This window comes from Grammomys surdaster, unplaced genomic scaffold, assembly GCF_004785775.1.
Source record: "Grammomys surdaster isolate TR1022 unplaced genomic scaffold, NIH_TR_1.0 144, whole genome shotgun sequence".
In the NCBI taxonomy this organism is placed as follows: domain Eukaryota; kingdom Metazoa; phylum Chordata; class Mammalia; order Rodentia; family Muridae; genus Grammomys; species Grammomys surdaster.
The window spans coordinates 7,502,822-7,518,224 of record NW_021604602.1 but is presented as its reverse complement, the minus strand read 5'-3'; the positions used below and the strand labels follow the sequence as shown (position 1 = coordinate 7,518,224).

The 15,403-nt window shown below is 45.0% G+C and overlaps 1 non-coding gene across 1 annotated transcript; it reads left to right on the top strand.

Annotated features, from left to right (window-relative positions):
* Positions 1–229: 229 nt before the first annotated feature.
* Positions 230–376, top strand: LOC114618800. The gene has a single exon (XR_003711022.1). It is a non-coding gene; the product is annotated as a small nucleolar RNA SNORA48 (small nucleolar RNA).
* The last annotated feature ends 15,027 nt before the right edge of the window (positions 377–15,403 follow it).

Here is a 15,403-nt window from a genome sequence, read left to right as displayed (position 1 = left end):
AAACACATACAAACCATGTGTCTGTCCGTCTGTCCGTCTGTTTGTAGTATATACTAAATACACATGAACAGTAGTAGTAGCAGCCGAGTGTGGTGCCCACATCTTTAATCCCAGTACCCAGGAGGCAGAAAAAGGGCCTTTGTGAGTTTAAGGCCACCTTAGTCTACATAGTGAGTTCCATACCAGCCATAGCTACAAAGTGAGACCCTGTCTTTTAAAAAATAGAAATAACCCCTGGCAATGGGCAAGGAAACCCCTTGTTGATGCTGGTGTTCTTATGTCAGTCAGGGGCAGAGCATATGGCAGTCCTTCCTTTCTTCATCTAGCTTGATGCCTGACTTGGTGGCCAAAGCTGTCTTATGCCTAGGAGTCATAAAAATCAAATCAAAACAAAACCAGGCAGTACAGTGGGAGGAGGAAGGCAGAGACCTATGGTTGACCACACCACCCACCCAGAGACACTGCGCATGGCACAGGAAAGCCACAGACACCTACGTGCCTCCGTGCAGCAAAGATGGAAGATGTCACCCAGGGATCCACCAGCCTCATAACCAGTCTGCAGCAGGAACCATCACAGTGTGCAAACGTGTGGTGGTCAGATGGGAGAGAAAGAGGCGGAGCAGCTCGAGCATCATGAAGACAGATGGAGCTGGAGACTGGAGGTGCGGAGGAGGAGGAGCCTGTTGTCAGTGGCCAGCCCTGCTACCTGGGGCCATGGTGAGGTCCCAGCCTGAGCGGCTGCTTAAGGCCAATGACTACATAGCAGCAAGGGTCAGTGTCTATGTCCGTGGCTCATGTTACCACTACAGAACATGGGGATGTCTCTGGTTGGGACAGCCACTGGGGACCACGTGAGTGTTCAGGGGCTGTGCATAACTGGCTCCACCCCTTACTAGAATGGGAGCTCTGGAGAACTGGCCCCATCTCTCTCCACTGGTAGCACTCAAGAGAGCAGGCCTTGCACCTCATCCAGGTAGCACAGTGGGGCTGGCCCTGGTGGCAGGTGAGCAAGCTCTGAGGGTGTGAGTGTGGGAGAACTGAGCCTGCCAGTTGTCTGCCATGAGGTGGCATGGGCACGGAGGTGATGCTCCTCCCCCTGCCCCTTGCCCCTTGCCACCTCTGGTCATGAGCTCAGAAGAGCTAGCCTGCCCCTTACCAGCTGCAGCACTTGGCAGAGTGGGCCTTGGAGCTTGCCTGGAGAGTGCAGGAGAACTAGCTGTGATGGTAGGGTACAGGAGAGCTGGCCCCTGCCAGTCTATCTGGTGTGAGGTGGCATGAGTATGACCCCCATACATACACTACACCAGCTGGGCAAGCTATGCCTGCCCCCTCACTGCCTGTAGCAGGCAGGACAGCAGGCCCTGCACCTCATCTGGGGAACACAGTGGAGCTGGCTCTGATGACAAAGGCACCAGTGAGCCAGGCCCAAGAGTGTGAGAGACCCCACCCCTTACAGGCTGCAGCACTTGGGAGGGTGAGCCCACCCCTTGACTGGGTAGCACAGTGGATCTGGAGGCGTAAATGTGAGTGGGCATGAGAATGGGAGAGCTGACTCTGCTCCTTCCAGTGGCAGTGTTGAGTGGCTTAGCATGAGCAGTGCTGGATAGCTCACCCTGGTGCTACAGAGAAGGGAAGGCTGGTGTGCTGTCCTGCTTGGCCCAGATCCAGGGCTCTTGCATTGGCCCACCCCAGAACCTGTATCATCTGGAAATGGTTGAGATGTGTGAAAGGCCAGTCCTGCTGAGCTAAAGCTGCAGGGTCTCCAGGACACAGGGTGACAAGGGGATGACTGGGAGGAGTCCGAGTGAGCATCTAATATTGGTGTCACAGAAGCCAGAGAGCTGGAACAAGACCAATGACTCATTGCAGTGGGCATTTGGAAGTGAAGATGTGTGGACAGAGGGACATACTGAGAGACACACTGTGACATAGTACAGCTTCCATGATGAGACGTTTTCTATGCTTTGTTGTTGTTGCTGCTGTTGTTTATTTGTATATGTTGTACTTTGAGGGGGAGGTTGCGAGGACAGAGGGCAGAGATGAGGGAATGGGGAGATGAGCAGGACTGGGGTGCAGGATGTGAAACTCACAAAGAGTGAAGTTAAAAATATATATAAATAAAATTAAAAGTAGCATTAGCAGGGCGTGGCGGTGCTTGTCTTTAATCCTAGCACTTGGGAGGCAGAGGCAGGCGGATCTCTGTGAGTTGGAAGCCAGCCTGGTCTACAAATTGAGTTCCAGGACATCCAGGGCTACACAGAGAAATCCTGTCTCAAGAAACCAAAAATATTAAATAAAAATAGATAAGTAAATAAGTAAATGAATAAGTTAGTAAATATATAAGAAAGTAGCAATAGTAGCTGTTTATGTTTTATTTTGAAATTATTTTTTAAAACATTTATTCTTTTGTGTGTTTTGAGGGGTGATGTGTATATGGTACCCATGGGGTCTAGAAGAGGGCATTGGATCCCCTGGAGTTGGAATTATAGGTGGTGGGGAGCTGACCAGCGTGGTGCTGGGAATTGAATGTAACCGCAAGCTTTCCTCTTGGCCTCTTTGTTCCCAGAGATGACAGCTCTGAGACTTAATTACATATGAGTAAATGCTGAGGCCGTAAGCTTTGGCTTCTTTCCTGACTAGCTGGTGATTTATTTAACCCGTTTGTTTTATTTTATGCCTTCCACATGGTTAGTTACCTCTCCTCAGGTTTATGCCACTGTCTCCTGTAGAGTTTGGGGTGAGTTTCCCATACCTAACTCTTTCCCAGAATTCCTCTCTCTTTGCCAGAATGGCCCCTCCTATTTCCTGCCTCAGCTCATTGGCCATAGTTGTTTTTTCTTTAATTGATAAGTGATGCTGCCATACAGTTCACAAGAGAGTCTCTCTACCATAGAACTCAGGTCTTCTGTAAGTGCAGCAAGTGCTCTTACCTGCTGAGCCTTCTCTCTAGCCCCTACTCACGGTTTTAATGTTAAAGTCAAAAGAAGTTACATTCCACAACTAAATTGAATTGAAAAAGCAAAATTTTCTGTATTGCCAACATTTTTAAGTGACAACTAATTGCTAATATCAAGAAATTGTTCCAAAAAAAAAAAAGAAGAAAAAGAAAAAGAAGAAGCAGCAGCAGCAGCTGGGCGGTGGTGGTGCACGTCTTTAATCCCAGCATTTGGGAGGCAGAGGCAGGAGGATTTCTGAGTTTGAGGCCAGCCTAGTCTACAGAGTTGAGTTCCAGGACAGCCAGGGCTACACAGAGAAACCCTGTCTCGAAAAAACAAAACAAAGAAAAACAACAACAACAAAAAGAAGTTGTTCCTGCTGGGTAGTGGTGGTGCACTCCTATAGTCACAGCAGTTGGGAGGCAGAGGCAGGCCAGTCTCCAAGTTTGAGGGCAGCCTGGCCTACATAGCAGGTTCTAGGATAGCCAAGACTACACAGATAAACCCTGTCATTAGGAAAAACAAAATCACACGCACACACTTGAGTGCGCACACACATACGCACACATACACATGCACACATACACGCGCATACACGCACACGTGCATGCACACACACGAATTTCCTTCTAAGAGTTTGATGTTATTGGCCAGTATTCAAAGATGTCTTGTGCTAGAGAGTACCCAAATCAAAATGGGGCACTACACTGAATCTGAAGCATAGGATTTGAACTGGGGGTCCTCAGTTTGGGGCTTCACGCAGACATTTAGATATTAGAGGTGCCCCCCCCCCTTTGTAGTCTGCCTATATCTCAGTCCTGGTGTGATCTAAACTTCCAAACATTTTAGTAGTGTTTAGGAAATCTCACAGAAGTTCGTCAGTTTGGCTTTTGATCTCGTTGTACAATGATGTGAATACAGATAGTGCTGCTGAGATTGGGTGGAGGGTGGACTTCTGAAACAAGGGGGGTGGAGACCATATGCTAAGCACAGTGGCACCCACCTTTAGTCCAGCACTCTGGAGGCAGCTCTGGGTTTGAAGCCAGCCTGGTCTACATAGTAAGATCAGGAGAGCCAGTGCTACACAGAAAAACCCTGTCTCAAAACAAACAAACAAAAAAATGTAAGAATGTTTGCTGGTGAGGCTCCTCTTGAGGTGGGGGTGAGGCTAAGTTACGTTGTCCTGCGATCTAGGAAGGCCAAGAGGCCCTGCCTTGGTCACGTGAAAAGCAGTTCTATGCTGGTCATTGGATTCATATTTCCAAAATATGTTTGTGTGTCACCTTTTCACAGGCATTGAGAGAGATGTGAGTGGCCCAGCGGGGAAGCTGAATATAATAACCCCAAAACGACATGCATCAAACACTTGTTTTATAGTGTGCTCTCACAGTAGTTGGCACTAAGACTTTCTTTTTTTTAAAAACTTAATTTATTCATTTATTTTTATTGGATATTTTCTTTATTTACATTTCAAACGTTATCCCCTTTCCCGGTTTCCCCCCAGAAACCCCATATCTCATTCACCCCTCCCCTGTTTATGTGAGGGTGTTCCTCCACCCACTTTGGGTGCCCTCAAATTCCCCTACACTGGGGCATCGAGCCTTCACAGGACCAAGGGCTTTCCTCCCATTGATGCCTGACAAGGCTATCCTCTGCTACATATGCGGTTGGAGCCATCAGTCCCTCCATGTGTCCTTGCGCTAAGACTTTCTTGACGGGTTTTTAGCCTGCCAGTAGAAGCTTGCAAACCCACGTGTGGCTGGGTAGAGTGTTTGAGAATGCAGTGTTGAGAGTCAGGCAACCTTGGCTTCAAACCTGGCTGTGCCACTTAGTAGCCATGTGACCTTTAAGCAAATTATATAACCTTCTGGAACCCGTTTCCTCATTTGTGAAATGAAATCATAGTGCCTGTCTCAATAAATTATGGTGTGGTCATATAGAGAAAGAACACATAGCCTAAAAGAAAGTGTAGCTGTGTGCACTCTACAGCAGCGTGCCTAAAGTGTATCATCAGCTAAATATTAGACATTCAACTTACTGTGCCACAGTTATTTAAAATAAAAAGAACATTTTATGGTACAGAAAAGGTATGAGAAATACATACTTGATGTGAAAAGCAAATCAAAAGAAACCATTTCTGCTTCTGCCACTTTCAAAACGTACGTGTTGTCATTTACAGATTAATGTGCTGTTTTGTTGGTTTATCATTTACATACTTACTTGTGTATCTGGAGATTGAACACAGGGTCTTATACATGCTAGGTAACTATTCTACCACCGAGCTAACACACAGCCTTTGTTTTCTTGGTATGTAACTCAAGGTGGCCTCAAATCCATGATAACTTACCTCAGCCTCTTGAGTGTTGGGATTGTAAGCATATACTACCACAGCTGGTTATTTGAAAAGAAAAGAAAACCTTTTGCCCCAGGCTGAAACATTCTATGTGGACAGTGCTCATCAGTAGACCTGACACCCAGGATCAGCGCTAGTACAGGTTGTTGCTGGAGATGGCAGCTGAGAAGAAAGACTCCTTGACTATATATGGGGCTTGACAGCAGAAATGGGTGTTGGGGTGATGGTTTGCTAAGCCAGTTGGTTCCCCAAGTGTAGGATCTTGGTCATCAGATGGGGAGTAGAGTCTGTGTGCCTTAGCTACCTTCATGTAAAGTAGGCCAGATGCCAACCTGAGCTCAGCTGAGTGCCAAGCACATAAGAACACTCCCCTTCTTTCTCCCTCCATCCCTCCTACCCCATTCTCTTGGAGAACAACAGTGCCCGTTTTTATCTTGGAGAAGTAGAGTGGCCTGCCAAGTTGTGCCTGCCTTAAAAGATTTTAATGGGGCTGGAGAGATGGCTCAGCACTTAAAAACAGTTGCTGCTCTCACAGAGTGCCTGGTTCAGTGACTAGGACCAAACTGGTGACTCACAACCATCTGTAACTCCTGTGGATGTCCCCACCCCTTTTTTAACCTCTGTAGCCACTAGTCATGCGCAAAGCATACAAATATACACGCAGGTAAAACATTCATACGTGTAAAACATTCATACGTGTAAAACATTCATACGTGTAAGGATTTTTAAAAGTTGTTTAAGATACTTGGGACCTAAGCCTACCATGGACAGTGTCGTACCTTAGGCTTTGTGGAGCTGTGTCTAGGTTTAGAGTCTGTCCAGAGCAGGCACTACGCCCTTCAAGCCCGCATTCCCTTTGTAAGGGGCTGATGTGATCCACCTCATTTTCCAGCATGGCACTGAGCCTTGTTCCCGTCACATTAAGCATGTCCGGGAGACAGGCTTTTATTTATTTTGTTATGTATGTGAGAGCACAGGCATATAGAGAGAGCGATTTTCAGGACGGTTAGCTCTTTTCACTGTGGGATTGGGGATCACACTCAAGTTGTCAGGTGTGTATAGTGTGTCCTTACAACAGCTGAGCCACTTAGCCAGCCCAAGTTAACTTTTATTCATATCAGTGACTTTTAAGGGACTAGCAGGGGAATGTCCAACTCTTTTAGTGCCCAAGGTTGTTAGGTATGGATTTTAAAGAGAGATGGCTTGAGAGGATTTGCTGTGGGAGGAGCATGAAGTTAGGATCTTGCTGTGTAGCCCAAGGTGGCCTTTAACTGTTTAAAAAGTATTTTTATGTGTATGGGTATTTTGCCTGCATGTATGTCTCTGCACCACATGCATGTAAGACTGTGGAGGCCAGAAGAAGGCACCAGATCCTACAGAGCTGTAGTTACAGTTACAAACTGCCATGCAGGTGTTGGGAATCAAACCTAGGTTAGTGTCTCTCTGTCTCTCCCTCCCTCCTTCCCTCCCTCCCTCCCTCCCTCCCTCCCTCCCTCCCTCCCTCCCTCCCTCCCTCCCTCCCTCCCTCTCTCCCATTTTACTTTACTTTACTTTATTTTATTTTGGTGGGCTCACTACGTAGCCCTGGGTGACCTAAAACTCTCAGATCTCCCTCTGCCTTCCTATTGCTGTGACTGGAGTCACCAGGCCCATCTTGGCATGATGGTCTGTCAGGCTTTGTGCTATACATGACATAGACTTTAGCATTTCAGAGTAATTGAAGTCTCTAACTGTAGGAAGGAAACAGCTTGCTGTGCTGAGAATCTAGCCACTTAGATTACAGTCTTGGCTTATTACTGCAAAGTTTGTTGATCTCTGGGCGGCTTTCTGTTCCCTCATCTATACACTGAGGAAAGGGTGTTAGTTAGGTAGTTGCTAGTCTGGCTTTGACATTTGATGGCTGATCTAAGCATTTAAATTTAAATTCTCAGAGTGTTTCTTTGTTGAACACCTTTAAAAGGGTTGAGAAGGAAGCAATCACTTGATTACTAACTCAAATTACAAAAAAAAAAAACAAACAAACTACTTTTACACACAAAAATATTAGTCTTAAGAAATTGAAGCATCGCCAGGTGGTGGTGGCGCACACCTTTAATCCCAGCACTTGGGAGGCAAAGGCAGGCAGATTTCTGAGTTCGAGGCCAGCCTGGTCTACAGAGTGAGTTCCAGGACAGCCAGGACTATACAGAGAAACCCTGTCTCTAAAAAACCAAAACCAAAACAAAAACAAAAAAACAACAAAAAAAAAGATAAGAAATTGAAGCATCTAGATACTATAGTCTCACATTTGCTGCTTAAACTGTGTGCTTCTCTTTCAATGGACTGGTATGAAAGCTACCTTCTATTTGTGTGTTGGAGTATGCATCCTTACGAGAACATAAGTACTGAGCCAGTAATAGCACAGGGACTATTTTTGAAATCAGAAGAGACAGAAACTATTGAGAAAGAGATAAGACAAAGGGAAAGTGGCTTTAGCTCATTCCTCTTCAGCATGGGCTGTCACCACACTCTGCAGGACTTCTGTGTTTTCTTGAACAGAGGGGCAATTTGACCTTGGGGTGATGGGAAAGGAAGGGTATTTTTATGGTTGTAAGCCTTTATCACTTCTCTGGTCAGCCCTCTAGTAGGCTGAAGCAAGGTTTGCTGCTCTCTCTTCCACTCCTGTCCCTAGTTGTTAAGCTCTGTACCGCTGGCAAGCACAAGGCTAGTCAGAGCCTGGAAGCAGTTGGCTTTAATGGAGCAAACATAGCCTTTCTGAGCTGTTACAATTAGCTGTGGTACCTGGAGGAAGCAGAAAGAGCCTTCATAGAAATGTTCTTAGATTTCTGTTTGTAAAGTGATAATTTTAAATTTAGCTATTTGTGTATTGCACATGTGCATTTTCAGTTGCTACAGCATGTATGTGTAGGTCAAAGAACAACTCGAAGGCATCAGTTCTGTCCTGCTGTCTGGGTCCTGGGGATGGAATTGGTACTTAGCAGCAAGCACCTTTACCTGCTGAGCAGCAAAGTAACCCATTGGGCAAATCACTTGCTACACTCCACAGAATTGTATAGTCTGAACAACATGCATGTGCGTATGCACACAAACACTGAAGTGCCACCTCACATGCATCATATATACAAATAATAATAGGTAAATAATTTTAATAAATTTTCTGGAAAGACATTGGATGGAAAACCAAACAGCACGGTGTTCAGCTAGAGCAAGAGAGGAACAGCTTTGGGGACCTTGACAGCAGGAGTACTAAGGCCCTGTCTCATCCCTCTAGTCTTTAAATCTACATCTGTGCCAGTTAGCAAGGCTGTCAGCATCCTTCACAATCTCTCCAGCTACTTCCTCTTGCTGCATCTCTGACGCTCTGTCTTGGATTCTTACACTAGTTTATTATTAAGGCATTATTGTATCTGTGCTTGCTCTGCATGGGTCTGTTGTCAACAAGGCAGCTGGAACCAGCTGGGAGGTGTCTAAATGTGCTGGTCTTCGAGGTCTTCCGGCTTCCATCAGGTTCATGTCAGCAAAGCCTGACAGTGTCTCGTATCTTCTTCTCTTCTCTTAGTTCTCTGCTTCTGCAAAGGTGGATCTGCAGGGAGTCTCACTCTTGCCTGGCCTTCATCCTGCCGCATGGCCTTACACTTTCTCCTTTGTGAGCTCTTCTTTCAGCCTGTTGTCAAGGCTTACTCTGTCACCTCCTTCAGTGAGGCATTTCACTTTGGTGAGAGAACAGAGTCCTCTGTAGCCCAGACTGGCTTTGAACTTCTCTCTTGAGTGTTGGGATTCTTGGCACACACCACCATGCCTGGCTGAGCTTCTCCCTAAGACTGAAAGCATTCCATTGCCCGTCTGATCTGCTTGCTGTATGGTTTTCCATAGTGCATGCCACCGTCTGCTGTACAGCATGCTTTACTGTGTCTTTCCCTCACATATACACAACCTCATAAGAGCCGGAGCCTTAATTCATCAGTGCAGTCCCCAGCACATAGTAGGCACTCATTTTGTGGTAAAAATTAAAAAATGTTCTTGAGTGAGCAGTGACCGGAGGGGAACACCACATAAATCGAGCACCATCTCTGGGAGCCGAGTCCCAGAGCAGAGGGGCAAGTTGACATCTCAGTTTATGGCACCAGGGTTTCTGTGAGGACCAAATGTGTTTAACAGGCACGGAGAAAAATGTTTCTTTTTCTCCTTTGTGAGAAAGTAGGGCTGCCTGACTGCCGACATCCAGCAGCTAAGCGTTCATGATGCAGCCTGTCTGGAAGATTATAGCCATGCAGTGAGAGGAAAGCTCATTGGATGTTTTATCATGCGGTATGTTTTATTAAGTTGGACTATAGAGTTTTCTTTTTAAAAAGAATGGGGATAAAATTCCACAAGTGTACATGAATTTTTTGTGAACTCATAGCAATCTCTTTACTTCTGTCTCTTGAGTGTGGGGTTAAAAGCATACGCCAGCATGTCCAGGACCTCTGCTGCCTGAGCAGACTCCGACCTCAGGGCTCAGGGCTCAGATCAGGTGCATGCCCTTGCTGTGATGGGCATAGGCCTGTATTCCCAGCAGTTTCAGAGCCTGAGGAATACAAGTTCAAGGCCAGGCTGTACAGTTCGGCGAGACATTGACTTCAGCTGATGGTTCTCGTCTCTGCAGCTCCTGACAAGCTCGCGTCTGCTTCCTGTCTTCATGGGAGGTTGGCTCCAGGCATTCCATACGGATAGAGTTATTCTTTTTTTGTTTGTTTTTGTTTTTGTTTTTTTTGAGATAGGGTTTCTCTGTGTAGCCCTGGCTGTCCCAGAACTTACTCTGTAGACCAGGCTGGCAACTCAGAGATCTGCCTGGCACCTAAGTGCTGGCATTAAAGGTGTGCACCACTACCACCCAGCCACTGTGTGACTTTCGTGTCTGACTTTATTTGCTCTCTTTCCAGGGGTTGTTTGTGTTGTAACAGTCACTTCATTTCTTTTTCTGTCCAAGTAATAATCTAAATTCAGAGCATATTACATATTATTCAACCATTTATAAGTGTGGGCCGTTGGGACTAGAGAAATGGCTCACCAGGTAAGAGTGCTTGCTGTTCTTAGGAAGATGATACCCACATCTGGCGGCTCACAGCTGCCTTTAATTCCAGCTTCACGGGCTCAGTCAGTCCCTCTCTTCTGGCCGCCATAGCCACGCACACATGGAGGCAGGCAGAGGTATAAGTAAACATTTTACATGATCTCTGTAAGTTTGGGCTGTTTCTATTTTTGGTTGTTATAAATCATAGTGTGAGTTCAGGCTTATTTGTGATGTACATATGTAATTTTCTTCAGTATATGAGTAGTACAGATACACATACTTACGGGGCATTTACCAGCATGGAGCCCTGGGTCTCACCCTACACCATCAAAGCAATCACGGCGCTGGGCTTGGGGTGCTTGCCTGTGGTCTCGGCCTCTCAGAATGCCAGGGTAGGACGATCATTTTTGTCAGTAAGATGGAGACCATCCTGGGAAATAGAGTGAGCCAGTCTTAGCATCAACAAAAAACACTTAGGCATAAGTTCTCTTGAGTTTTATTAGTGTGTAGAAAGAGAAAGTCTTATTCTGAGAATTACTGCTATATACCTAATGGAAAATTTTGGAAAACCAAGAACACGTAATTAGGAAGCTTACATGGTTTAGGTCAAATAATTTTTCCATTCCATTGTTGTGGTGAATTGTGGAAAATGCCGATATTCTTTGTTCTTATTCCCATAGTACAGTGATTATATGAGGGGAAGCTCTCAGTTTGCAATTGATAATTTTGAATAAAAATACTAAGTATAACCTGTGTAATTGAAATGTAAACAAATGAGGAAAGATTATTTAATCAAGAGACTATTAAAACTCTCACTGATTTTTCTCTTCTCTGTTTTATTTTGAAGCACTGGGGAATCGGTTTGGAGGACTGGTTCAGAAGCCTTAGCTTTGGAGTCAGGCAGAGTGAATCAAGCTCCCTCGCTAGTTTTGTGAGCTCCGTGACTTGAACGCATTATTTAACCTCTCCAAGCCTTTTCCTTTTTTAAAAAAAAAATTAATTTTTTAAAATTTATTTTATGTACATGAGCACATTGTTGCTGTCTTCAGACACACTAGAAGAGGGCATCCGATTTCATCACAGATGGCTGTGAGCCACCATGTGGTTGCTGGGAATTGAACTCAGGACCTCTGAAAGAGCAGTCAGTGCTCTTAACCGCTGAGCCATCTCTCCAGCCTCAAGCCCCTTTTCCTAATCTGTCAAAAGTAGCTGTCCTAACAGAGTAAGCACAGAGATTAAGAATGTGAGAAGCCCGTAGCACTGTACGAAGGAGATCGGGACCAGCGGCAGTGACTCTCCTAGTGCAGTGGCTACTCCTTTAGTGTTACACTAGCTCTGTTGCATTTCACAAGACCATCCTAGCATTTTTTCAAAGTATCAAATCATGGTCCACACTAAGAAACATTTTATCAGGTGACTCAGTCCTTATATACACCCCTCTCCTGACACACACACACACACACACACACACACACACCTCTGCATGCACTCTTGCCAGGTGCAGGATACTATTGTTTTTATTTTAAGTTAAATACCATTTTACAGCAGTTTTAGGAATGCAGAAAAATGGAACAGAATCAAAATGTTCCTCCCCTGCTTCCTGCTTTCTGCTCCTCCTACCTCAGGTAGGACCTGTTAACTATCATTGTGATCCGTCTGGTACAGTGATGGACTGTGTGGATGTTTGGTTGACTGAGGTCCTTGGCTTATACGCCAGGCTTCACTCGTGGTGGTGTATAGTTCTGTGGGTTTTGACAAATGTGTCACGTTCCACACTTGGAGTGTCATTCAGAATAGCTTTGTTTCCCTGAGAGCCCCTGGTCTGTTTTCCCTTGCAGCCCTGTGGCTGGTCCTGGCTGGTTTCTTTCCTTTTCTAGACTCTCATACAGGTGGAATCCTGCAGTATGTGTGCAGCCTTTTAGACCAATTTCACCCAGCAGCTTATAGTTAGAGGTCCTCATTGTCATTTTCTGGTTTGATGGAAACCCTATCCTTTTATTGCTGGATAGTATTCCAATGTCTGAATAGGTCACAGTTTGTTGATTCATTCATCGACTAAAGACATCTCCGTTGTTTCCAAATTTTTGGCAATTCTGAGAACTACTATAAGCATTTGTGTGGAAGTAAACATCATATGATAGAGGTGTTTTTGTGAGGAGAGGTTTTGAGGCACTGTACCTAGACAGGCCAGGCACTTAACTGTGAAGTCCAGGCTAGTCTTGAACTTGTAGCACTCCTACATCATCAGCATCCCAGTTACACAGCTGGACTGGAATTACAGCTGTGACCCCTGTTTTGCTTTATAAAACATTAGCGCTGTCTTCCAAAGTGGCTGTGGCATTGTCTACTGCTTAGTTCCTTTTGCTCCGTGGCTGTAAATGAAACAGTGACAGCAGAGTTGGCAGGACTATCAAGGGCCATTTACCTGATTGACAGGTGACTAGTGTGTCATTGTTCTCATAGCTGTTCCCTGTGACTGGTGATGATGGACATTTCATATGTACACATGGCATTTACACGTCAGCTTTGCTCAGATATGTGCTCACATAATTTGCCTGTTTTCATACCGAATGTTAAGAACTTTCTGTGTTTTAGGATACAAGACCTTCATTGCCTGCACACTTTGCAGATGTCTTCTCAGTCTGAGGTGTCACTTTTACTTTTCTTTTTCAGATTTTTGTTTTTGTTGTTGTTTTTCGAGACAGGGTTTCTCTTTGTAGCCCTGGCTGTCTGCAGTTTGTTCTGTAGACCAGGCTACCTTAGTACTCAAGAGATCAGCCTGCCTCTGCATTACAATCCTGAGTGCTGAGATTAAAGGTGTGTGCCACAACCACTCAGCTATATTTATTTTATGTGTGTGTGTGTGTGTGTGCGTGTGTGTGTATGTATGTTTGTGTGGATATATGCAACATGAGTGCAGGTATCCATGGAAGCCAGAGAAGAAAGCATTAGATCCCTTTTAACTAGAGTTATAGGGGTGACCCCTTATGTGGGTGCCGGGGATTGAACCTGGGTCCTCTATAAGAGCAACAAGTTGGCCAGGCGGTGGTGGCGCACACCTTTAATCCCAGCACTCGGGAGGCAGAGGCAGGCAGATTTCTGAGTTCGAGGCCAGCCTGGTCTACAGAGTGAGTTCCAGGACAGCCAGGGCTATACAGAGAAACCCTGTCTTGAAAAACCAAAAAAAAAAAAAAAGAGCAACAAGTTCCCTTAACTACTAAGCAATAACTCCAGCCCTTTCTTTTCTCCTTTTTCTTTTTATCTTTCTTTTTTTCTTTCTATTTGTTTTGTTTTTGAAACAGGGTTTCTCTCTGTGTAGCCCTGGCTATCCTGGAACTTGCTCTGTAGACCAGACTGGCCTTGAACTCACAGAACTTTGCCTGTCTCTGCCTCCTGAGTGCTGGGATTAAAGGCATACGAGATCACCACCCAGCCCTTGCTTATTTTTTTTTTGTTTGTTTGTTTTTTGCTTTTTTCGAGACAGGGTTTCTCTGTATAGCCCTGGCTGTCCTGGAACTCACTCTGTAGACCAGGCTGGCCTCCAACTTAGAAATCCGCCTGCCTCTGCCTCCCAAGTGCTGGGATTAAAGGCGTGCGCCACCACTGCCCGGCACTTGTTCATTTTTTTAATTTTGTTTTATATCGTTTTGTTAAAAGGAAATGACCGTCGGAGGAGAATAAAAGAGGAGAATAAGGAAAACTGATTGTTTTTTTCCATGCAGAAGTCTACATTTATAGTACATACTGTGTGTGTGTGTGTGTGTGTGTGTGTGTGTGTGTGTGTGTAAAAGAAAGCTAGGGGCATTGGGGCAGTAGATGGGGAGTTGGGGGACACAGTAGGGGCAGTAGAAGGTGAGTTGGGGGACAGTAGGGTAAGGGGTGATATGCCTAAAGCACAGTAGGCATGAGTGTGACTGTTACAGTGAAACACACTATTTTGTACATTAACCAAGAAGGCAAGGTGCTCCTGATGCACTGATTCCCTGCTCACTGACTGTGTCCTACAGTCTAATGCTTGTTAGCCCCAGTTCTGTCTCTGTAATAGTCATAGGATGATGTCAGTGAAGTGATGGTCATTCCTCAGCACCGGTGAGCAAGCATGCCAAGATACACTTGCCTCTGTAGAGTCTCAGATACCGTGTGTTTTGATCTCAGGTCATGACTCACTACGGAAAGCTGTATACTCAAGTTTGGCATTCCTACTAGGTTCTAGATGGTTCTCTAATGGTGTGTGTTAGTATGAAAGGAACTAGGTAAATGAGGTGAAAGGAAGCTATTAGTGTTGTATTCTCAGGAATAATGTGTACCAGATTTTGCCAGTTCAGAGTGGTGAAGTGAAATTTTTATAGAATAGAATATGTATATATATACATAAGTGATGTGTACTTTTTTTTTTTTAAGGTTTTTCGGGACAGGGTTTCTCTGTGTAGTCCTGGCTGTCCTGGAACTTACTCTGTAGACCAGGCTGGCCTCGAACTCAGAAATCTGCCTGCCTCTGCCTCCCGAGTGCTGGGATTAAAGGCGTGCGCCACCACTGCCCGGTGTGATGTGTACTTTTTAAAAAATTTTATAGCCTAGTGTGCCCTCAAACTCATTACATAGTCAATGATGACCTCGAACTCATGATCCTCCTACACCTACGCCCAAGTGCTGGGATCACAAGTATGCACCACCATATCTGCCATGGAATATATTTTTTAATGTTCAGTTCATAAATCAAATAAAAACAGTGATTTTGGTGTAGTGATTGGGCTGTTGAAGACCTAATGTTCGAGCCCTTTAACAGACTAGATGTCACTTAAGTATTTAAATACACCTGGCCTCTCCACAGGTGAAATATGCACCTTTTAGGTTTAAGTATTTATTTATTTTGAACTTTTTTCATCACTCTATTAGGCCAACTTTTCCTTTAAAACATGGTCAATTCCCAGTTACAATGATATCTTTTTTAAAAATCGAAATGGGACTTATGTAGCCTAGGCTAGATTCAAATTCTCTATGTAGTTGGGGCCAGCCTTGAACTCCTGATCTCTCTGCCTCAGTTTTTTTTTTTTTTTTTTT